General features: G+C 41.8%; 1 protein-coding gene across 1 annotated transcript in view; it reads right to left on the reverse strand.

The window, feature by feature from the left end:
* Positions 1-25,438, reverse strand: part of DNER (delta/notch like EGF repeat containing) — a 378,787-nt gene that overhangs the window by 202,286 nt on the left and 151,063 nt on the right. The gene's annotated exons all lie outside the window — the stretch shown is intronic.

Consider the following 25,438-nt stretch of genomic DNA (forward strand, 5'->3'; position numbering starts at 1 on the left):
ATGAGCTGCCACAATTCTGAGAACTGGCCTCAAAGAAATGGGAACAAACCGACCCAGGAACTGAAGATTAACTGTACTTAAGCAAGTTGATGCTGGTCAGACCACCGATGACTAATTGCAAGATGACCGTCAGAGCTGTGTTGTCGGTGCATGTACCCCCTCCCTCTGTCTATATACCCCTGAAACTCCCCTTGAAAAATCTCTTGCCCACTGATTGTCAGTGGGGGAATCAGCCTTTGGACAGGAATCTGCCCTCACCATCCTCTCCGCACCCTCTACCCCTTCATCACCCCTCCCTTGCCCTGTTTGCCAGCTTCCAAAATAAAGCAAACATTCCTTTTCACCAAACTTGCCTCTTAATTGGCTTTAGAGAAACAAGCAATCAGATCACATTTTCAGAAACATGAGGGAGAAATTAACTTGTAATTTAAGCACTATATTTGAGATCTCCATTACAATGGCTTAGATAGCACTCTGACCAACACAGGCCTGCAAAGAAACCACATCAAACTCCTTCTCCTGTGTTATATCCCCACTTCTGCCACTTGATGTAGAATGAATCACTGTTTAGCTACTACTTAGCATTCCAAATTCACAAAACACTAACTCCATCACTTTCCCCTCTTCTTCCTCTTCCTTATTACTTACAAAGTACTGTTGGCCATCAGATTGGCTCAGCTTATATCAGACACAAGAGGACTGGAAGGTAACTAAGCAATAGCTTAGGAAAAATACTTAATTAATATTATTCTACTGCCTTTTATAAATCCAGTTTGAACATCTGGAAGTTTTCAGTTCACATACTGTTGAAGCCTAGCTTGGAGAATTTGCAGCATTACTTTGCTAGCTATGAGATGAGTGCAGTTGTGGGGGCCAGGCTCAGTAAATCTTTAATCCAATTGTCTGATGATGGGTGGAGCTTTGCTCCCTCCCTGTTAGTTGGTTGTCCTGAGCTTCTTATTGCAAAATTCAGGCTTAAATTAAAGAAAGTATGGGGGAAAAAAAACAACACTAGGTCATTCAGGTATGACCTAAATCAAATCCCTTATGACTATATAGTGGAAGTGACAGGTGGATTCCAAGGATTAGATCTGATAGACAGAGTGCCTGAAAAACTATAGACAGAGGTTTATAACACTGAACAGGAGATGATGACCAAAACCATCACCAAGGAAAAGAAATGCAAGAAGGCAAAAATACTTTGTTGTCTGAGGAGGCCTTACAAATAGCTAAGAAAAGAAGAGAAGAGAAAGGCAAATGAGAAATGGAAAAATGTACCCAATTGAATGCAGAGTTCCAGAGAATAGCAAGGCGAGATAAGAAAGCTTTCCTAAGTGATCAATGCAAAGAAATAAAGGAAAGCAACAGAATGGGAAAGACTAGACATCTCTTCAAGAAAACTAGAGATACCAAGGAAAAATATGATACAAAGATGAGCACAATAAAGGACAGAAATGGCAAGGACCTACCAGAACCAGAAGAGATAAAGAAAAGGTGGCAAGAATACATAGAGAACTATACAAAAAAGGCCTTAATGACCCAGATAATCATGATGATGTGGCTACTCACCTAGAGTCAGATATCTTAGAATGTGAAGTCAAATGGCCTTCAGGAAGCATTCCTACAGAGAAAGCTAGTGGAGGTGATGGAATTCCAGATGATCTATTTAAAAATCTAAAAGATGATGCTGTTAAAGTGCTGCACACAACATGCCAGCCAATTTGGAAAACTCAGCAGTGGCCACAGGACTGGAAAAGGTCAGTTTTCATTTCAATCTCAAAGAAAGGCAATGCCAAATAATGTCAAACTACTGCACAATTGCACTCATTTCACATGTCAGCAAGGTAAAGCTCAAAATCCTTCAAGCTAGGCTTCAACACTACATGAACTGACAACTTTCAGATGTATAAGCTGGATTTAGAAAAGGCAGAGGGACCAGAAATCAAATTGCCAACATCTGTTAGATCACAGAAAAATCAAGGGAATTAAAAAAAAATACATCTACTTCTGCTTCATTGACTACGCTAAAGCCTTTGACTGTGTAGATCACAGCAAACTGTAGAAAATTCTTAAAGAGATGGGAATACCAGATCGACTTACCTCTCTCCTAAGAAATGTGTATGCAGATCAAGAAGCAACAGTTAGAACCTTACATGGAACAACAGACTGGTTCAAAATTGGGAAAGGAGTACGTCAAAGCTGTATATTGTCACCCTGCTTATTTAACTTATATGCAGAGTACATCATTTGAAATGCCAGGCTGGATGAATCACAAGCTGGAATCAAGATTGCTGGGAGAAATATCAACAACCTCAGATATGCAGATCATGCCACTCTCATGGCAGAAAGCAAAGAGGAACTAAAGAGCCTCTTGATGAGGGTAAAAGAGGAGAATCAAAAAGCTGGCTTAAAACTCAGCATTCAAAAAACTAAGATCATGCTATCAGGTCCCATCACTTCATGGCAAATAGCAGGGGGAAATGTGGAAACAGTGACAGATTATTTTCTTGGGCTCCAAAATCACTGTAGATGGTGACTGCAGCCATGAAATTAAAAGACACTCTTTGGAAGGAGAGCTATGACAAACCTAGATAGCGTATCCAAAATCACAGACAACACTTTGCCAACAAAGGTCCATTTAGTCAAAGCTATAATTTTTCCAGTAGTCATATACGAATATGAAAGTTGGTGCATAAAGAAGGCTGAGCTATTATTTTTCTAGTAGTCATATACAAATATGAGAGTTGGATCATAAAGAAGGCTGAGTGCCGAAGAATTGATGCTTTCAAATTGTGGTGCTGGAGAAGACTCTTGAGAGTCCTTTGGACAGCAAAGCAATCAAAACAGTTAATCCTAAAGGAAATCAACCCTGAATATTCACTGGAAGGACTGATTCTGAAGCTGAAGCTCAATTCTTTGGCCACCTGATGTGAAGAACTGACTCATTGGAAAAGACCCTGATGCTGGGAAAGATTGAGGGCAGGAGGAAGAGGAGACGACAGAGGATGAGATGGTTGGATGGCATCACCGACTCAATGAACCTGAGTATGAGCAATCTCCGGGAGATCGTGAAGGACAGGGAAGACTGGCGTGCTGCACTCCATGGGGTCACAAAGAATCAAATACTTATTAGTGACTGAATAACATCAACAACTCTGACTTTGGAAGAGTTATGTACATCTTTCTCGCCTTGGATTCCTTCTCTGTGAAATAGAATAATAACACTACCTATTTCTTTCTGTTGTTCTTATGATTAAAGATCTTAATACATGCAAAGCTTTTAAAACATTGAAGCCTATTAAAAGGACTCTATAAGTCATCTTCATTATCATCATCCCCACCATTGTCTTAAAGCAAGGTGGCTTAAACAATCAACATTTACTTCTTGCAGTTTTGGAGACTACAAGTCTGAGATCAGGGTGCCAGCTTGCTCAGGTTCTTGATGAGGACCCTCTTCCTGGTTTACAGATAGCTGCTCTTTCTCTGTGTCCTTCTATGGTGAAGAGAAATGTTGGTCTCTTCCTCTCCTTATCAGGCACTCTTCTTATAGTGAAGGCCCCATCCTCATGACTTAATCTAACCATAATCACCTCCCAAAGGCTCCACTTCCAGATACCATTTATTTGGGGGTGAGGATTTCAACATATAAATTTGGGAGGGGAGGGACAAACATTCAGTCCCTAGTAGTCAACATTACCACCATCACCATCATCACCTCCATCACCACCACCACAATCACCATCACCATCACTACCATTGTTACCACCATCACCACTATCATCACCGCCACCAACACCACCACCACAATCACCACCATCACTGCCACTATTACCACCATCATCATTATCATCACCTCCATCACCACCACTATCATCACTATCATCACCTCCATCACTACCGCCACAACCACTATTACCATCATTACCATTGTTACCACCATCACCACTATCATCACCACCACCCCCACCATCATCATCACCACCACCACCACCATCATCATTACCATCACCTCCATCACCATCACCACAATCACCATCACCATCACCACCATCATCACTATCACCACCACCACCACCACCATCATTACCATCACCTCCATCACCACCACCACCACCACCATCACCATCACCACCATCACCACCACCACCATCATTACCATCACCTCCATCACCACCACCACAATCACCATCATCATCACCACCACCACCACCACCACCATCATTACCATCACCTCCATCACCACCACCACCACCATCATCATCACCACCACCACCACCACCATCATTACCATCACCTCCATCACCACCACCACAATCACCATCATCATCACCACCATCATTACCATCACGTCCATCACTACCACCACAACCACTATCACCATCACTACCATTGTTACCACCATCATCACTATCATCACCACCACCACCACCACCACCACCACCATCATTACCATCACCTCCATCACTACCACCACAACCACTATCACCATCACTACCATTGTTACCACCATCATCATCACCACCACCACCACCACCATTACCATCACCTCCATCACCACCACCATCATCACTATCATCACCTCCATCACCACCACAACCACTATCACCATCACTACCAGTTACCACCATCATCGCTATCACCACCACCACCACCACCATCACCATCACCATCACCACCATCATCATTACCATCACCTCCATCACCACCACCAAAATCACCATCACCACTATCATTACCTCCATCACCACCACCACTACCATCATCATCATCCCCACCATCATTATCATCACCTCCATCATCAACACCAACATCACCATCATCCCCATCATCAACTCATCAACAGCTCTATCCGACAAACAACATCTATTTAAAGTTGGGTCCTGAATGAAACTTAGATTTATGTAGGTTTGAAGAAAAGGCTCTGGGAAAGTAGGTCCCTTGAGAAAATAGCAAATCCAAGATGCAAGCAAGAACATCATTTAGAGAGTTGCCTAACTCAGCACCTCTCATATCAAAACTTTGAAATAAATTTTTGATTTCATTATTGCTACTTTTAAAAATTATAGCTAGAACTTTAAGGTTTAATGTTTAATGCTTAACATTAAATATGTTAGACCTTAACATTTAAGGTTTAATATTTAAATAACAGTATATTCATAATAATATGATTTATGTTATCTGCCATTTTTAATAATTCATGAGCAAATTCTCCTTTAAAAACTAAGCTCTAAGTATATATATATATATGTATCTATTGTGACTATGGGGCTATGGCCGCAACTCATAGGATTAAAAGACACTTTTTTAAAAAGTATAACCAGTGACTAATAGAAATAAAATTTAAAAGTCCTTTTCAAATTATAAAATCCTTTTTTGAAGCAAAATTTACAACTGAGCTTATCAAATCTCTCCATGTGCCTATTTTTGACATTAAGTAATGTCCATGTAGCAAAAAAAAAGAAAATTCTCACTGCATATGAAATGGACAATTTTTTTCTTTTTTCTTTTAAATACTTATTAGTTATTTGGCTGCTTTGAGTCTTAGTTACAGCACATGGCATCTTCTGTTGTGGCGAGCATTAGACCTCTCTCTAGCTGTGGCACACAGGCTTAGTTACCCCATGGCATGTGGGATCTTACTTCCCTGACCAGGGCCTGAACCAGTGTCCCCTGCATTGAAAGGCAGATTTTTAACCACTGGACAACCAGGGAAGTCTCTGCACACATTTTTTAATGCCAATTCCTGAATACCCATTGGTAGAGCATGAAAATTAATTTGTGCTTTCCTTTGAAATTTTGTTGACTCACAGAATGTACAACTGAAATTCTTTTTATTTATTTAATCCCTTTTTAAATGTCTATCTGATCACCTTTTCATAATCAGAATTATATCACTTAATCGTCCATTAGTACACCTTCAACTCATCAAATACTACTAAATCAATTGCTAAATTACTGTAGAATTCACATACAATTGTCCACCAAGTCCAGTTATTAATACCCAATAAATGCCTCCTGATTAATGACATTACTATGAATGCCAAAATAGTTAATCACTTCTCTGTGTTGATGTGAGAGTAATGGGAGATTATAAATGCACAGCTAATTGGGCTACAGATGACTTTATAATATTAGGGAGTCAGGGGATCAGGCCTTCAAAGGAGCTAAAATGAAAAGCTGTTGATTGACATGTTTACCTTCTTGGCTGTTGTGAGCATGGTCTTTTGATTGTCTTTGCTCTAAGACTTCTCTTTGCTCCATTTTGATTCAAAATCCCACATGTAAGTGGCCACTGACAAGACAATCCTGTAACTTCAAGGTCATATGGAAGACACGGTGACCTGAATTTACAACTGTTTGGTGAGATTTCTAATTTGAGATGCATTGGCTTCTTGAATTATGCATAACAACTTCATGTTTCTGTGCAGGTATTTATTGCACTAAAAATAGAATGAGCCAGTGTGTTTCCATGAGGCCCCAGTGACGCGCCATGATTTGAAGGGAAAAAAAGGTGGGGGGGGGGGCCGGTATGCAGAGGCTGACTCCAATTCAGCCTGTTTGGCTGGACTATTTCTGGCTCCTATTAGCATTCTCATCACAAGAGTCACGCCCTCTGTCCTCAAGATACTCAGAGGCAGCCTTCTGTACCTGCTCCACTTTCAGGAGCTCCAGGAAAGTCTCCACAACTAGAGCCCTCTCCTGTCTGGCTCACAAACCCCTGGAATCAGAATTACCTACAGAGTTTATTTAATAAACTGTTCTGTTGCCTCCACCCTGACCCAGGGAAGCCAAATCTCTGGGAATGTGGCCACAGATGCTTGTGGGTTTACCACCATTAATTTTCAGGTATGGAAGCTGCTGTCTTAAGAGTGACTTCGTTCCTGCCAAATTAATGTGCATGTATTACAATAGGGACCTTACATGGGAAGAATGTATTTATCAGCTCCTTCCATTCAATGACTCCTCACTGCCACCAGGATTTTCACGTGGCCTCTACAGCCCAGCATGGGAGGCTCTTTGATCAGCTTCCCTCTCCACCATGTCTCCCCCTGTCTTGCCCTTGCTCCCTGAGCTCCAGGTTCATGGCTTTGCTGCAGTTCCTCTGAGGCTATGTATTCTTTTCAGCCACAGGGCCTTTGTACATGTGGTTCCAGCTTTCTGCCTGGAAGGGTGTTCCACTGTCTTGTCAATTGCTGTTGTTGTTCAGTGACTAAGTCGTGTCCTGTTTGTGACTCCATGGATTGTAGCCCACCAGGCTTCTCTGCTCCATGGGATTCTTCAGGCAAGAATACTGGAGTAGGTTGCCATTTTCTTCTCCAGGGGATCTTCCCAACCCAGGGATCAAACCTAAGTCTCCTGCATCTCCTGCACTGGCAGGCAGATTCTTAACCACTGAGCCACCAGGGAAGCCTTGTTAATATCTCAAATTAATCATCTTTTTTCCAGGTAGTGATCACCACTGCCCTAATGTTAGGTCAGCTACAGTCAAAGCACAGTGAGCTTATCAGAGTTGTCATTCCCTATTTATTTGTAGAATTACTTCTTTATTACCTGTCATCCCATTAACACATAAAATTGACAAAAGCTGATATTTTTCTTTTGTTCATTGCTCTATTGCCAGCGCCAAGCAGGTAGTTAAATCAGCCGGGGCTCAATAAACATTTGGGGGCGAAAGAAGGAGGTGGAAAGAACAACAAGCAAACTGAGTGTGGTGCCTGCAAATACTGGATACAGGAGAGACACAGGACCAAAGAGAAACAAAAAAAAAGAATGCAAGTAGTGATCACAGTGACCCGGGCCAGCTTCCCTGATCTCCTGCTTTAGCTCACAGCCTCTGTGGATGCAGTCAATAACAGTGCTGACCATGGAGCTAAGTGGCTTTAACCTCACCCAGGAGTTACGTGAACACAGAGCCCCAGACCAATGTAGGCAGTAAGCCTCATGATAAGCCATGCCCTGCTCCAGACTACAAACAATACCTTCAATCCCGCTTTGGGGACTGACCAAGAAAGAATAAATTATAGGCTGTCCTTGTTGCCAATCAACGCTCTCCCGAAATTAAATTCCTTAGTTCAATGTGACCATCAGCTCAGTAGGCTAATAAGGGTTTCCTTTATCTGTCCCAGAGCAGATTTTATTTATGCTTCAGTCTTTACGAAAGTCCTAGGAACACTCTCTGATCATCAATTCTGTCTCCAGCAGTTAAGGTCGCAAATTAAAAATTCTCTCCTTCTCTCTTACAAACTCTACCATTCGAAATACCAGTCTGACTGCGTTTGGACAGCCTGCATTCACTATTGGAAAATCTAACAGGAATCACAGTGTGTATGGCAGAGGTCCAACAGAAAACAAAAGGGACCTTTGTGCGGCTGTTCCCATTTGAAACAAAGAGAGAATGATCGAACCAGTCACGTGGGCCTCCGTCTTCTCAGAGCTGCCATTTCTGATGCTAATTGTAGGCCCAACTGACTAAGCAGCTGCCTGCCACTGAGGAGACCAGGCTCCCCAGAGTGAAATTCAAGCTTTGGAATCAAGCCCATTTGTAGAAGCCAATTACACTTTCACATTCTAAAAGGTATGTTTCTTAAAATAAAGACTATCACCTTAATACAAAATTAATTCATCAATTTGCTGTTGGTTTTCAATTCATGAACATGATGTACTATATTCTCCATATAAATACTAGCAATATTTCCAACTCTAAAAATTTTGTTTCTTTCCAAACTAATGGCTCATGCTTGTGTCTCCCTACATGCTCCCTCTCACATGCTCCAAGCTGTACCTTTTTTTTTTTTTAATTGGTATCCTACTTTATTTATTCATTTTTTTGAGGGGAATGCTTTACATTTCTTTTTTTTTTCTTAATTTTACTTTATTTTACTTTACAATACTGTATTGGTTTTGCCATACATTGACATGAATCCGCCACGGGTGTACATGAGTTCAAGCTGTACCTTTTATAAAAGGGTACCACTTATCAAGTCCTTTAAACCCTATATGCACATATACATATCTGTGTCTCTTTATTTGCAGATCTATGTACAGATATGCATCTGTGTATGGCAACCCACTCCAGTATTCTTGCCTGGAAAATTCCATGGACAGAGGAGCGGGGCAGCCTACATTCCACTAGGTCTCAATGGGACACAACTGAGCATGCACACTATTTACACAACATATAGACATATAAGCATCCCTGTGTATGCACATGCAACTTTGTGGTATAAGAAACATATGTGTCTTTGCGTACAAGACACATCTGTGTCTCACACATACGTATGTACACCATTTGCGTATCTGTGTATGATGGATGGACATAAGGGTGCTTACATCTACGTATCTCAACAATGTATTCCGGACGTCCCCGATGGCTCAAGGGTTAAGAAACTGCTTGTTAATGCAGGGGACATGGGTTCAATCCTTGATCCGGGAAGATCAGCTAAGCCAGATCAACGAAGCCCAGAGCAACTAAGCCAGTGCATCACAAGTACTGAGTCTGTGTGCCGCAACTACTGAAGCCCGTGAGCCCTAGGGCCTGTACTTGCAACAAGAGAAGCTGCTGCAGGGAGCAGCCCGCTTGCCACAGCTAGAGAAAAGCTGGCGTAGCAAGGAAGACCCAGCACAGCCAAAAATAAATAAATAAAAGCTATCACTAAGCACTCACAAAAAAATGTATTCTACAGAGTAAGATGACGTACACAAAACCTACAACAAGCCCAAACCAAATGTTTCTGAGGGTCATCATCTCCTTGTAGGATATCCATCTGATTAAATCTCCAGGACAGCTGATTTCGAGCATTCATTTTCACCGCCAAAAGCTACACCACAGATCTCACCATGTAATCTCACCACCATTGTCAAGACCTGCACTTCTGCTGAAAAACTTGGGTCATCACTGCCTACAAGATAAATACAAACCTCTTAGCACGGTGCAACCCACTTCATGGTCTAGCTTCTACATCCTATCCTTTCCCTATGTTTCCATAGTGTATTTTTTTCAAGATTTTTTTTGCTGTGGGCCATTTTTAAAGTCTTTATTGAATTTGTCACAATATTGCTTCTGTTTTATGTCTGTTTTTATGTTTCAGTTTTTCGATCCCAAGGCATGTGGGACCTTAGCTTCCCAAGCAGGGATTGAGTCTGTACCCTTTGCATTGGAAGGTGAAATCTTCACCCCTGGACCACCACCCCATTGTTTATTTACTGAAATCCGCTGCTCCAGGCAAATTGATTCACTATTCTGAGGCATATGCATCCGCCCTCCCACATCACTGCTCACACCACTCCTCCTAAATGAACTTCTTTCCCTCTCAAACCGACACTGGAGTTCCAGACCAAGCTTGAGATAATACCTCAGGTCTAAAGCTGAACTTTCCCCTTGGTGATGACTCTTCCATTCTGCATTCATGTAGCCCTTACAGGGACTATACAATCCATCTGATATTTAATATATTGAATACACTTCTTTGAATTCTCATTTACCATTTTGTGTGCAACGTCATTTCAAATCATTAATATCTAACAGGGGAAAGAAGCGCTTATTATATTTGCAATCTTCCTCTTACTTCCACTTCTCATGGGGAAGGACTCCTACTTCTTGGGTCAGTTCTCAGGCAAGTTCTTTGTAGTGAGAACCTAGATAATGGGCCAGAAAGAGAGAAGTAGAAGCAAACGATCAACAGAGAGGCTACACTGATACACAAAATAAACACCTACAATAACCGGAAAAGAAAGGAAGGAAAAGCCTCCAAGACTGGATGGTGGGCTGAGATTTTGGGAAGCAAACACTGAAAGTGGGAGAGAGATTTCACAAACCAAGTGCCAAACACACTGGAGACTATTAAGAGAGCAGTGAGAGGGAGATAAGATTGATAAGATTTTTACGGCACAGTAGAAATGTATTTTCCACACTCCTATTCACATGCCTTCAAAAAGATCAATGAAGATTTTAAGTGCTCTTAATTCATGTTTTGGCTGCTAGACTGTGTTTATCTGAATGTGACTGCGAACAAGAGTGAACCACAGGACAACAAGATTTATCTTGGTTACATAATGAGTATGGCGTATGTCCTGTCTGACTAGAGGCTAAAGCCCCTCAAAAACAGAACTTGGGATCTTCTATATCCTTGCATTCACAGTTCTCAACACTGTGTCCTACACATGGTAATTAATCAATAAATAGTTGTTGATGATAAGCAGGTCTGTGGATGAATAAGCAGGTGAAACAGATCCTGCATTTTAACATGGTCACGTCCCAAAGGCTGTCATCTGTTATTAGTGATGTAGCCAGACAGTATTAGTCAGTGTATTTATTTGAGGAGATTTTCCATTTGCCTACCAAGCAAATATAACTTTTGTAGGTCAAACTCACAATTACAGCATTAAAACAGGACAGTCAAGAGAGCATTGTGCTTGTTAAGGATGCATGTGAATACCAAAAATATCATGGCATTCAACACCCAAATGTCAGACAGCATTAGAGAGGAAAAGGCAAGAGCATCTTTCTGAAATGCAATCCTAATTATTTACATTCCTCACCAAAGACCAGACAACTTTCTCCAGTTGACATGCCCTACTTTGGTCCACTTACTTGCTGCCTTTAGGCTTTACCCAAGATCTTTGTGAAAAATAATTACAACTACCATGACTTTGTGTCAAAAATGTAATGATCATCTCTAAAGCATCCCTGGTAGGTTTTCTAAATATATGCCTTTTCTGGAAAACCATCTGCCCCCTTCTCATGGAAGAATTATGACTTTGTAAAAAGTCCATGATAAAAGGAACTTAACTCTCTAACAACAGTGGAAACAGTGGCTGACTTTATTTTGGGGGGCTCCAAAATTACTGCAGATGGTGATTGCAGCCATGAAATTAAAAGACACTTACTGCTTGGAAGGAAAGCTATGACTAACCTAGACAGCATATTAAAACGCAGAGACATTACTTTGTCAACAAAGGTCCGTCTAGTCAAGGCTATGGTTTTTCCAGCGGTCATGTATGGATGTGAGAGTTGGACTATAAAGAAAGCTGAGTGCAGAAGAATTGATGCTTTTCAACTGTGGTGTTGAAGACTCTTGAGAGTCCCTTGGACTGCAAGGAGATTCAACCAGTCCATCCTAGAGGAGATCAGTCCTGGGTGTTCATTGGAAGGACTGATGTTGAAGCTGAAACTCCAATACTTTGTCCACTTGATGTGAAGAGCTGACTCATTTGAAAAGACCCTGATGCTGGGAAAGATTGAGGGCAGGAGGAGAAAGGGACGACAGAGGATGAGATGGTTTGATGGCATCACCCACTCAATGGACATGAGTTTGGGTAAACTCCGAGAGTTTGTGATGAACAGGGAGGCCTGGAGTGCTGCACTTCATGGGGCTGCAAAGAGTCGGACATGACTGAGAGACTGGACTGAACTGAACTCTCTACCTCCAGGACCCTGAAATGGAAAAGCAGAATAATTTAAGAGAAGGAGATGGAAAAGGAATCAGGGGTTGTAGTCTTACAGATTTTTTTTTTTTTGAGTGACGATTAAATGACAGAAATGTCACTAGAACTTGACAATGTAATGGGGAGCATGAGGGCAGCAACCATGTGTTCATTCCCCATCCTCCTGTCCCCATTTTACTTTTACTCTGATGTGAAAAGTCAACGATCTAATGAAACCGTTCCATGTACCATCCTTTGAGGTATAAATGCAATATTGTAATGAAGCCACTTTAAATATCTTCTGCTTAAAGAGACCATACCATCCTTTTTCTGGAAACTGTGATGGTCACTTTAGTCCTCGAGGAGATCCCTAAATGTCTCAGACTGCTAAGGTTGCTGCTCAGTTATATGTAAATTTCCAGTGGGTCAAGTTAAAAGCATCTGGTCAAAAGTTGGAAGCAGGGCAAGGTGCCATTCCAAAAATAAACTAGCTATCATGAATGAAAACTGGAAGAACATTAAGAACAAATTGATAATATATTTCAATTTGTCATTAAAATGTGCAGACTCACTGATCCAATAGATTTCATACCTGGAAATGTAACCCAAATAGATCACAAGAAAAGACACAAAGATGAAGTTATCATGATGCTTGAAATTTTGTTTAACAAGGAAAAAGGAAGGAAGAAAGGAAGGAGATAATTGCTTAACAATAGTGTATTGATTAAATCATAGTGCATCAGTTCAGTGGAACACTATACAGTCATTAAGAACACTAGGGCTTATATTTATTAACACAAAAGAATGTCAATGATACATGAAGTGAAAGAAAGCAAATAACCAGACAGCATATGAATGTGTTCTGTTTCTAAAAAAGCCTGTTATGTACATGCCCACACTGCCATATAAGGAAAGCACCTGGAAGGAAATGCCACAAAATGTAAACACTGGTTGTCAGCGGGGGGTGGGGGGTTACAGAAAGTACACGTCAGTTTTTCTTACTCTTGTATGTACTACTTTTATAACAAGAAAGAGACGGCAGAATCCTCTTTTATTTTCTAAAGGAGTGTAAACTGGAAAACTACATTCTGCTGAGGAAAAAACCATACTCCCTTGGGTTTAGATATTTAGCCTTGATAATCAATCTCTTTCTCTCTCTTTTTCTCCCGTTTCCTCCCACTCCCTCCTCTCTTCCTCCTTCTTCCTTCCTCTCTCCCTTCCCACTTGCTTAGAAAGAAGAAACAAAAGAGATGCTATCGAGCAGCAGGGAGATGGCTATAAAAAAGGCCACAAAAGAATTTACTTTCTCAGTTGAAATTTGCACTGAAACTAAGGAAAGCTTTCAATGGTAAACTGGCAAAGCCCTGAGAAAGTTTATCTTTAAAGGAATCAGGGGAAAAAAATTTTTTTAATATTTTAATCAAATTCAGTGGATAAGATGTGGGTTAAAATTCACTAGCACCAACTAAGTAAAAAAAGTATTTCCTTCCAGAGTTAACAGGAAGTTCCTAGTAGTCTGGTGGCTAAGACTCCTTCTTCTACTTCTACTGAAGAGGGTGAAGGTTCGATCCCTGGTCAGGGAGCTAAGATCCTACATGCTGTCAGGACCTGCCCCGGCCCCTGGGTCATGGACAATGTACAGGTGTCAGAGCTATGCTCTTTCTTTTTGGAAGCAAAACAAAGGAAAACCTTGAGAACAGAAACTAAAGATGTAAAATTTTAAATAACCAAAAGTAAAAAAAAAAAAAAAACACTAGTATCAATTAAGTAAAAAGGCATTTCTTTCCAGAGTTAACAAGAAGTTCTTAAAAATATAAAAGTAATTTATATTACTTAATGTTTCAGAATTAATCTGTAAGTAAAATGCACTATTTTATTTTTTAAATAAAAGACTGAGAGAGAAGAAGAGAAAATAAGGAAGGCAGAATGGGAAAACAGAGAGGGGGAGAGTTTATGGTTATAAAGACATCCCTTGAGTTTGCTTCTGAAAAACAAGCAAACCCCCTCCTTCCCACTTGAGGCATCAGGCTCATATAACAGGAGAATTACTTGCACCATCTCCTTTTTTACTTATTTTTTATTGAGGTGTAATCGACATACAACAGTATATCAGTTTCAGGGGGACAACAAAGCGATTTGATAGTTGCATTATTGCGGAATGACTAGCACAGTAAGTCCAGATAATATACATGATCATCCATAGTTACAAATGCTCTTTCTTGTAAAAAGAAATTTTAAAGTCTACTCTCTTAGAAACTTTCAAACATGCAATATAGTATTAACTACAGTCACCATGCTGTGCATGGTATCATCAAGTTTACTTATTTTATAACTGGAAGTTTGTACCTTTTGACCCCCTTCATCCATTTCACACACTCTCCATACCCCACCCACTGTCTCTGGCGACCACCAACCTATTCTCCATAGGCCAGCAATCTGCCTTTCTGGGAAGCCTGATTCCAGGAGCTGTCTTGAAGGGTAGGAGAAGTGTCTCATTCATCTTCACTCACCTGCCCCAATTTCACTACAGTCTGATTAACCAATGTTCAGTGGGGCCCAATGAGTATTTTACTGTTAACTTTAGGGACCGTGTGTATTTATAATAGAGTGATTTTTTTTAAAAAATGTCTGGTTTATCACCACAATCAGTAAGTACCAATAAACAAATGATGCTCACCATGACAATATTGAGGAAGATGGCAAAGCACTGTGGTTCAAAGCCAACTAACAAGCAAAAATCCTAATAGTCATTACCAATTATAAAAAGAATACTCTTGATTATCAATAATATTGAAATGTGACTTCAATTTGAGTAAAACTTAAATTGAACAGAAATCTCCTAACTAGGTCAATGTGAGCTATAAAAATTATATCTAAATTATGCTGTTCAGGACAGACTGTTTTTGTTCTCTTTCAACTATTGCCTTTATTTGAACGTTCCCAAGTTTTTCCCCCCTGTAACAGGGAGTTCAATAGACCATATTCGACTGTGGCTTTAAAATGACCATGAAAACGTGAAATATTTGCATTTTCTTTGTTAAATCTTAACCTTTTAGCAAAAGAAGATGTTAATGATTCTACAGCTGGTATCCTTTCCAAACTTTCTTTGACAGTGTTACCCATGGTCCCCGGAGCAAGACATCTTAAAGGACAAGGTGTAAAATGTAGCAATCCCAAAAGAATGATGAAAAGTTTTTCTTTCTTTCTTTCTTCTTCATTTGATCCTCTACTTTTAATGTAATAAAAGGAGGTAAAGTTTAAGTGTCACAGAGGTGGGCTATGAAAACTTTAAAAGAAATCTTAAGATTGGTACTGGCAACTGGAAATTTTCCTCATGTGGCATTTACTGAGCAGAATAAATGTTACATATGAACAAAGTGTAGGGGCTTCCCAGGTGGCTCAAGGGTAAAGAGTCTGCCTGCAATGCAGGAGACACAGATTCAATCCCTGGGTTGGGAAGATCCTCCAGAGAGGACATGGCAATGTGCTCCAATATTCTTGCCTGGGAAATACCATGGACAGAGGGACCTGGCAGGCTACAGTCCCTGGGATCACAAAGAGTTGGTTGACTCTACAACGCTTTGCGACAAATGAACAAAATGTAATCACTCGGGTTACCAAGTGACCATCACGGTGCAAGGAGCAGTGACATGGTGCCTTCTCTCTAGACATTTATAGTCTGATGAAAGATACAAAATCAACATACCAAAAAAACTCTAAAAGTATAGGGAACAATTTAGACACTGACTTGTGTGATGCTGGCTGCAAACTTGATTATCAAAGGGGTGGGTGAAATTTAAGTGGTTGGAAATCAATGATTTTATAAAGGAGTTAGAAGAAGGAAAAGAAGACAGGGCTGAGGGAAAAAAAATGATGCCAGCTACCCAGAGAGAGAAATAAATGGGAAATTTGCAGGATTGGAGCACCAAAGAGTTGATGCTTTTGAACTGTGGTGTTGGAGAAGACTCTTGAGAGTCGCTAGGACTGCAAGGAGATCCAACCAGTTAATCCTAAAGGAAACCAGTCCTGAATAGTCTTTGGAAGGATTGATGCTGAAGTTGAAACTCCAATACTTTGGCCACCTGATGTGAAGAACTGACTCATTGGAAAAGACCCTGATGCTGGGAAAGACTGAAGGCAGGAGGAGAAGGGGACAACAGAGGATGGGATGGTTGGATGGCATACTGACTTCATGGACATAAGTTTGAGTAAAGCTCCAAGAGCTGGTGATGGACAGGGAAGCCTGGTGTGCTGCAGTCCATGGGGTTTCAGAGTCAGACACGACTGAGTGACTGAACTGAATATCTGGAAAGGGTGACCAGTAATTCCAACCACAAGATTCAGAAGGGGGAAAAGACAGCCTCATTCCAGGCTGGCATCAGTGTGCAAGACCACCTTGGTCCAGGAAAAACTGCTCCAGGTTTTAGGAAGACAGGATCCAGACCACAAGATGAGGGCCTACTATGGGCAGAGAAGCTGGACAGCATGACAGCCCTGAATGGGAACTAGAGACAGTGCGGCCTTACACCTGCAAGAAATTAGATGTTACAAACACCTCTCCTCAAAGTCCAAGGAAGTTCGATACTTGTGGACTTAGAGAGGAAGATTCCAGTTCAATGTACATCCAAGGGGCCAGGGACCTCAGAGCCCCATGTTTGGATGGTATGATATATACTCCATCCATCTCTACCAATAAGAGCTCATTAAATATTGTAGGCTTGTTGGAGGATGACCTGGAAACTGAGTCTTCATGTAACTAAGCAGGTCGGGAGAATGCAGGTTCTGACACTACGAGAATGAAAGTTTTGAAAAGTAGGCAGCAACCTGAGTACAAGAAAGATGAGCTAAGACATTTTGGAGGACCAACCCTGCTTTGCTGATTCAGAACTAGGGTGCAAATACTTATCCTCATACTAATGGTCTTAAAATATATCATACTCAATTAAGATACCATCAAGGTCTAGTATGGAATATTCTGAAATGTTAAGTGCCCCAATCAGTACCTTATATCTTTATATCTTTATTTAGCCTATTAATGTAAGATCTGAGAGGCTTGCAGAAAACACATACCATTAAATGTGCTGCGCTTAGTCGCTCAGTGATGTCCAACAGTTCGCAATCCCATGGACTGTAGCCCACCAGGCTTCTCTGTCCATGGAGATTCTCCAGGCAAGAATACTGGAGTGGGTTGCCATGCTCTCCTCCAGGGGATCTTCCCTATCCAGGGATTAAACCCGGATTTCCCACACTGCAAGTGGATTCTTTACCATCTGAGCCACCCGGGAAGCTCATACCATTAAATCAGTTCAGTTCAATTCAGTGTCTCAGTTGTGTTCGACTCTTTGTGACCCTATGGACTGCAACATGCCAGGCTTCCCTGTCCATCACCAACTCCCAGAGCTTGCTCAAACTCATGTCCATTGAGTTGGTGATGCCATCCAACCATCTTACCCTCTGTCATCCCCTTCTCCTCCTGCCTTCATCATTAACATTAGTCGCTATGCAAGGCTTCAGAGTGCTTCAACCAAACTATGATGCTTAAAAAACTCTCCTGTCCCTACTTTTTTACTCAAAAATTTCCCCTTTGATTACTGCCCACCACCTTCACCCCAGCCAGTGCAGTCCTCATGGAGTCCCCTAACTTTTGAGAATACTTTTGCCCAAATCCCTCTTTTCATCAAATTTATGGTATGAGACATTCAACTCCAGCTAAACTACTTTGACCTTACATTTTAAAGGAAAAATCTTATAGGAACAGTGTACCCAGAAGGGAAGAGAGAGAGAGAGTTCAAGAGTAAAAAAAAAAATAGAGTTTTATTAAAAGCTTCTAAAAGACTTTCTGAAAAATCATGTCAAAAACTACTTCCTTTACCTGTTGAGGATAAATAGAGAACCCAGGACATAAATTCACCCCTTTGAGCACTTAACTTTATGTGTATTTGTTCATGTTTAAGAAGCAAATAGAAGAGTGGATGGGATATTCCAAGTTTCTATTATGGGCCTGTTGAAATTAAAGCCTATTTCTATTTGTACTGACCATTAGTCAATTTTAAGCACTATTATTAAGTTATCTTAATTACACAGACGCCTGTGCCATTAAATTGTCACCCACTGCCCTTTGCACAGCCAAGAATAATCTTTTGCCTGCCCACCACAAACCCTGCCCCCATCCTCCTGGAAGAGTTAGCTACTCCTTAGTCTTTGACACACCCCCTTGTCTCCTCCTCCTCTCTCCTTGCCCCTTGAACTCAGAGACCACACCTAAATCAATTTCCCATTTACAGATAAGCACAGGGTCTGAGTGCAGATGTGTGGTAGTTGGAACACTCTTTGGCATTTCAAATGCTAGCAAAGTAATGCTCAAAATTCTCCAAGCCAGGCTTCAACAGTACATGTCCAGAGAACTTCCAGATGTTCAATCTGGATTTAGAAAAGGCAAAGAACCAGAGACCAACTTGCCAACATTCACTGGATCAGAGAAAAAGCAAGAAAACTCCAGAGAAACATCTACTTCTGCTTCATTGACCATGCCTTCAACTGTGTGGATCACAACAAACTATGGAAAATTCTAAGTGAGATGGGAATACCAGACCACCTCTACCTGTCTCCTGAGAAACCTGTATATAGGTCAAGAAACTGAAGCTGAAGCTCCAATCCTTTGGCCATCTGATGTGAAGAGTCAACTCATTAGAAAAGACCCTGATACTGGGAAAGATTGAAGGCAGGAGGAGAAGGGGTTGACAGAGGACAAGATAGTTGGATGGTGCCAGGAGCCAGCATGGGGAATCCATGGCAAAGGTCATGAGGAAAGGGGCCTGACAAACACAAAGGCGGGATCAGGCCTCAGGGATCCCCCTGGACTTTCTTGAGCATCTACCCCCAAAACCAGAGTCTGCCTGCTTTACTGTGTTATGCTTTCCACCAACTCCTCTGACATTAACAGGGGGCTGTCCCCCCACCACCTTAATTTAGAGCTTTTAGATAATAAGTCTCCTGGGCATAATAAGAGTGTTTCAATCCAAAACCCCTCTGATGACTTTCTAGCCTGCCTGACAGGTTTGTCTGGACTCTTACAGCTGTGCATGTGATTGTTTGCGGCCTCCCGATCACGAGAGGCACAGGAAGCTTAAAACATCCTAGGAATGTAGCGGCTTGCGAGGAGTCAAAATCATTAGAATAGGACTGATTAAGGGTTTCATTGTTGAGCCAATACTTGCTGCCAAGTTTTCATATCTTTTATTTGTTGATATAGTTGGTATGTAGAAAAGACAGGTAGTAGCCCTGGTATTAGCAACTCTAGATCTTTGAGTTAAGTACTTTCTTTGTTATAACCCACTGCACCTTTGTTCTATAGGAATGTAACTTTATTTAGTACTTTGAGGGTAATGCAGATTAAAGAAAAAACACTTCAAGGGAAAATGAGTTTTCTGGTTGATAGATATTTATCTAGGAAAAGAGCCATAAAAATGTTAACAGGCCCCCTGGCCAGAAGATGATGTAAAACCACCTAAGACCTTTTGTATATGGCAGAGTATGCAAAAAGAAAGCCTGGTCTCAATGATGGTCAGGACTGCTGCCCCTGCATAACTCTGCATATTCCATTATTTCTTTATGTACAACTTGGGGTATATAAGCTGCCTTTGAAAATAAAGTTGTGGGTCTTACACCAATGCTTGGCTCCCCCATGTCGTTCTTTTCTCCCTTTTCAGGCTGAATTCCCATCTGGAGCATAGAGGCTCGCCATGTCTACTTATTTGCCTGGGTTTCTAAGACCCATGCGAGAGGGAGCCCAAGATGGGGCACTCTCCGCTATTCAAGCAGGTGCCTGTGGCCTACACAGACAGTGCAAGCTCCTTGTCTCGGAACTTTATTGACTTTCTATGTAAACAAAGGAATTACAGCCTCTTTTCTCCTCTATTTTCTCCTCTACACTATTCTTTCCTAATCTCTCTTTATATCTCTAAATAAATAAATCTCTCCTCGCCGACTCTGTCCCCGCTTCGAATTCCCTGGATCCAACGGGGCTGGACCCTGGCAAGATGGCATCACTTACTCAATGGACATGAGTTTGAGCAAGCTCCAAGAAATGGTGAAGGACAGGGAAGCCAGGTGTGCTGCAGTCTATGGGGTCCCAAAGAGTCAGACACGACTGAGTGACTGAACAACAACAGCAGTGCCTGAAAACTAAGGCATTCAATGCAGATTTTCAAAACTAATAAGGAAAGATTTCCCCCAGTTCTGCTGCTTGCTGCTGCTGCTGCTAAGTCACATCAGTCATGTCCAACTCTGTGCAACCCCATAGATGGCAGCCCACCAGGCTCCCCCATCCCTGGGATTCTCCAGGCAAGAGTACTGGAGTGGGTTGCCATTTCCTTCTCCAGGGGATCTTCTCGTGTCTCCTGCATTGGCAAGTAGGTTCTTTACCACTGAGCCACCTGAGATGCCCACAACAGCTTAACAAGTTGGTTCTAAAAAGACACAGATGTCTCTGAGAATCCAATGAAGTTTGACCTTTCTCCTAAGAAGGCTGCACAAATACACAAAAGTCTATAGTGCATTTTAAGAACTTCCTGGGCCCCGTGAAGTGAACTTTGACAGCCACAACTATTGCAAAACAAGGGGCCAACTGAGCCCAAACTAGGAACTTCCACCTATGAATAACAGCATCCATCCACTGGCTGCATATTGAAAATTTCATTTAAAAAAAAAAAACATACCAGAATAAACAGACTACAAAAGATTGTATCTCCAAGGAAGCATCATGATGTCACTGAAAACAAATGTAATAGGTAAGTCCATGAAGCTTTAAACCCCTGGGGCTGTGATGGTCTATTGTACCAAAACCATCTTATTCAGTTCAGTTCAGTTCAGTTCAGTCACTCAGTTGTGCCCGACTCTTTGTGACCCCATGAATCGCAGCACGCCAGGCCTCCCTGTTCATCACCATCTCCCGGAGTTCACTCAGACTCATGTCCATCGAGTCCGTGATGCCATCCAGCCATCTCATCCTCGGTCGTCCCCTTCTCCTCCTGCCCCCAATCCCTACCAGCATCAGAGTCTTTTCCAATGACTCAACTCTTCACATGAGGTGGCCAAAGTACTGGAGTTTCAGCTTCAGCATCATTCTCTCCAAAGAAATCCCAGGGTTGATCTCCTTCAGAATGGACTGGTTGGATCTCCTTGCAGTCCAAGGGACTCTCCAGAGTCTTCTCCAACACCACAGTTCAAAAGCATCAATTCTTTGGTGCTCAGCCTTCTTCACAGTCCAACTCTCACATCCATACATGACCACAGGAATAACCATAGCTTTGACTAGACGGACCTTAGTCGGCAAAGTAATGTCCCTCATTTTGAATATGCTATCTAGGTTGGTCATAACTTTTCTTCCAAGGAGTAAGCGTCTTTTAATTTCATGGCTGCAGTCACCATCTGCGGTGATTTTGGAGCCCAAAAAAATAAAGTCTGACACTGTTTCCACTGTTTCCCCATCTATATCCCATGAAGTGATGGGACCGGATGCCATGATCTTCGTTTTCTGAATGTTGAGCTTTAAGCCAACTTTTTCACTCTCCTCTTTCACTTTCATCAAGAGGCTTTTACCTCCTCTTCACTTTCTGCCATAAGGGTGGTGTCATCTGCATATCTGAGGTTATTGATATTTCTCCCGGCAATCTTGATTCCAGCTTGTGTTTCTTCCAGCCCAGCGTTTCTCATGATGTACTCTGCATAGAAGTTAAATAAGCAGGGTGACAATATACAACCTTGACGTACAGCTTTTCCTATTTGGAACCAGTCTGTTGTTCCATGTCCAGTTCTAACTGTTGCTTCCTGACCTGCATACAGATTTCTTATTACCTCTATAAAAGTCTCAACCTTCATTGTACCTGCTCAGGTAGTGAGTTATTTCTCCTTATTTCTCAAGAGAAGAAAATCAGTAGAAAGCACGGCTTTACAAATTATCATTTTGCAAGAGCAGAATCTTTTTTATTGGAAATTCAGAATCAAGGAAATATAAAGCATTCTACAGCTCCCAGGTGGCACAAAATGGTCGTGGGCAGACTGGGATCATTTCTCATCAAGTTATGATGTCAGTTACAAAGATCTGAAAGTCACTGATTTCCAGTGGTTAATCTGTTATTGAGTGCAAGTTCACAGAAGAGATGAGGTCCAGCTGACCGAGAAGATGGCAGACTAATGTCTCAAAATAACCATCTTATCAAGGTCTGGATGCCAGGTTTTTGTTTGTTTGTTTGTTTTTGTTGTTTTTGTAGATCAGAGATGCAGAGATGGGGGGCGGGGGGAGGAGATGAGGAAACAAAGTAAAAAGGTCATTCATCTTGTAAGTATGTCCTAGAATGACAAGGCTCAGGCAGGGGATGTGTTAGTTTCTTCCTTTCTGTACCCATCCACAGGTGGACAGTGTCCTGAACAAAGGCACTTCAGTTTAACAGGCAGGCAGAGGGGCAGAATTCCCTGAGGCAGGTCATTATGTATGATTATAATAACAAAAATCAACAGAAAGCAACTCAAAGAAAGTTTCAACATGAACATCTTCGTTCAAGATTCAACAAATCTATTAGATATAATCCTGAAAAAGTGATCCCAGCTCCTAAAGTTCAGTTCAGTTCAGTCGCTCAGTCATGTCTGACTTTTTGCAACCCCATGAATCACAGCACGCCAGGCCTCCCTGTCCATCACCATCTCCCAGAGTTCACTCAGACTCATGTCCATCGAGTCCGTGATGCCATCCAGCCATCTCATCCTCGGTCGTCCCATTCTCCTCCTGCCCCCAACCCCTACCAGCATCAGAGTCTTTTCCAATGAGTCAACTCTTCGCAGGAGGTGGCCAAAGTACTGGAGCTTCAGCTTTAGCATCATTCCTTCCAAAGAAATCCCAGGGCTGATCTCCTTCAGAATGGACTGGTTGGATCTCCTTGCAGTCCAAGGGACTCTCCAGAGTCTTCTCCAACACCACAGTTCAAAAGCATCAATTCTTCGGCGCTCAGCCTTCTTCACAGTCCAACTCTCACATCCATACATGACCACAGGAAAACCATAGCCTTGACTAGATGGACCTTAGTCAGCAAAGTAATGTCTCTGCTTTTGAATATGCTATCTAGGTTGGTCATAACTTTTCTTCCAAGGAGTAAGCGTCTTTTAATTTCATGGCTGCAGTCACCATCTGCAGTGATTCTGGAGCCCCAAAAAATAAAGTCTGACACTGTTTCCACTGTTTCCCCATCTATACCCCATGAAGTGATGGGACCGGATGCCATGATCTTTGTTTTATGAATGTTGATCTTTAGGCCAACTTTTTCACTCTCCTCTTTCACTTTCATCAAGAGGCTTTTTACCTCCTCTTCACTTTCTGCCATAAGGGTGGTGTCATCTGCATATCTGAGGTTATTGATATTTCTCCCGGCAATCTTGATTCCAGCTTGTGCTTCTTACAGTCCAGCGTTTCCAGCTCCTAAAAGGACAGCACTATTCCTTCCTTTGTAAAGTTCAAATGGATCGAAAGTTATAAGGGCAGGGTTTTTTTGTAAATTATAAACAATATACTATTGGTCTAGATAAAACAGAAATGTATTTCCTTTTAAAATATAACTTAGAGATAAAAATATACTAAAAACTGTAAGAAAGAATGATACAAAAGTGGTAAAAGTGATGAAAAAACAGTAGGTAATGAGCAGGAAAAGATAATGAGGAAAGTGAAAGAAAGCAAATACAAGCAGCTAGACCACCGCAAAGAAAGGAAAGAGTGGAGAGAGGATGAGCTAGAGGGAAAGAAAAATAAAATCAAAGAAGAAGAAAAATAAAATATCAGATTGAGGAAGCAACAAATACAGACCATAAAAGAAAAAAGCAAGAGGGGAAAAAGCAGTGTTTCTCTGAGCAAATAGGTCGATAAGAAGCATCAGTAAAGCACACATGCTCTGCTGGGTTTTCTGATCAGAAAGAGAAACAACTATGAGGATCTTCTGGAGTCATCTGTGTGTCTGTAGGAATTTGTAAGAGTTCACAGATATTTGAGATTTGGGAGTCCGTGTAGAGTAGAACTTCAGCTGGCTGTTTTTCTCCTGTGGAGCTCCAAGTGAGGAGAGTTTAAATGAGGTTTTCTTTCTTTCTTTCTTTCTTTTTGACCAAGCTGCACAGCTTGTGCAATTTTAGTTCCCAGACCAAGGATCAAACCGCAGGCCCATCACAGTGACAGCGTGGAGTCCTAATCACTGAACTACCAGGGAATTCTCTAACAGACAGATCTGGCCATCTGAGGAACAGAGAGGGTGGGAGAGTGGACGAGGTCCAGGTGGGGAAGGTAGCAGGTGACTGGAGCAGAGGTCCATTGAGTATGCGTTACTTGCTCAGTTGTGTCCAACTCTTTGCAACCCGTGGACTGTAGCCCGCCAGGTTCCTCTGTCCATGGGATTTTCCAGGCAAGAATACTGGAGTGGGTTGCTATTTCCTCCTCCAGAGGATATTCCCCACCCAGGAATCAAACGTAGGTCTCTTGCATTGACAAGAGGATTTTTTACCATCTGAGCCACCAGAAAAGCCCCCATTGAGTATAATTGGAGGAAAACATGCCTAAGGACAGGGGACAAGAGGAAATAAAAGCTTAGAGAAGGAGTCCAATGGGGCTTTCACCCTAAGGATATGGAGACCTCCAATAGCTCTCCAACCCAGAGAGCTGGTTTGGCTCCACCTCCTGAGACCATCCATCAAGGCAATGTCTGCAAGCAATAGCAAGTAATACAAAACTGAAGAAAGACCATACATCAGTCAAGCAAGCCACAACTGCATTTCATGGAAATGCACCTGGAACCATGAATCTTCCCTACTTGGGAATCCAGAGCACTGGGTGAATGGATCCTCACAGAGCTAAGAGCACCTCAGACACCTCGCAGGGAAAGGTGCGAAACAAGGTCAATTCAGTTCTTTAGCACAAGTGTGCTAGTCATGTCCGACTCTTTGCGACCCCATGGACCGTAATGCCAGGCTCCTCTGTCCATGG

The sequence above is a fragment of the Ovis aries genome, chromosome 2, assembly GCF_016772045.2.
Source record: "Ovis aries strain OAR_USU_Benz2616 breed Rambouillet chromosome 2, ARS-UI_Ramb_v3.0, whole genome shotgun sequence".
In the NCBI taxonomy this organism is placed as follows: Eukaryota; Metazoa; Chordata; class Mammalia; order Artiodactyla; family Bovidae; genus Ovis; species Ovis aries.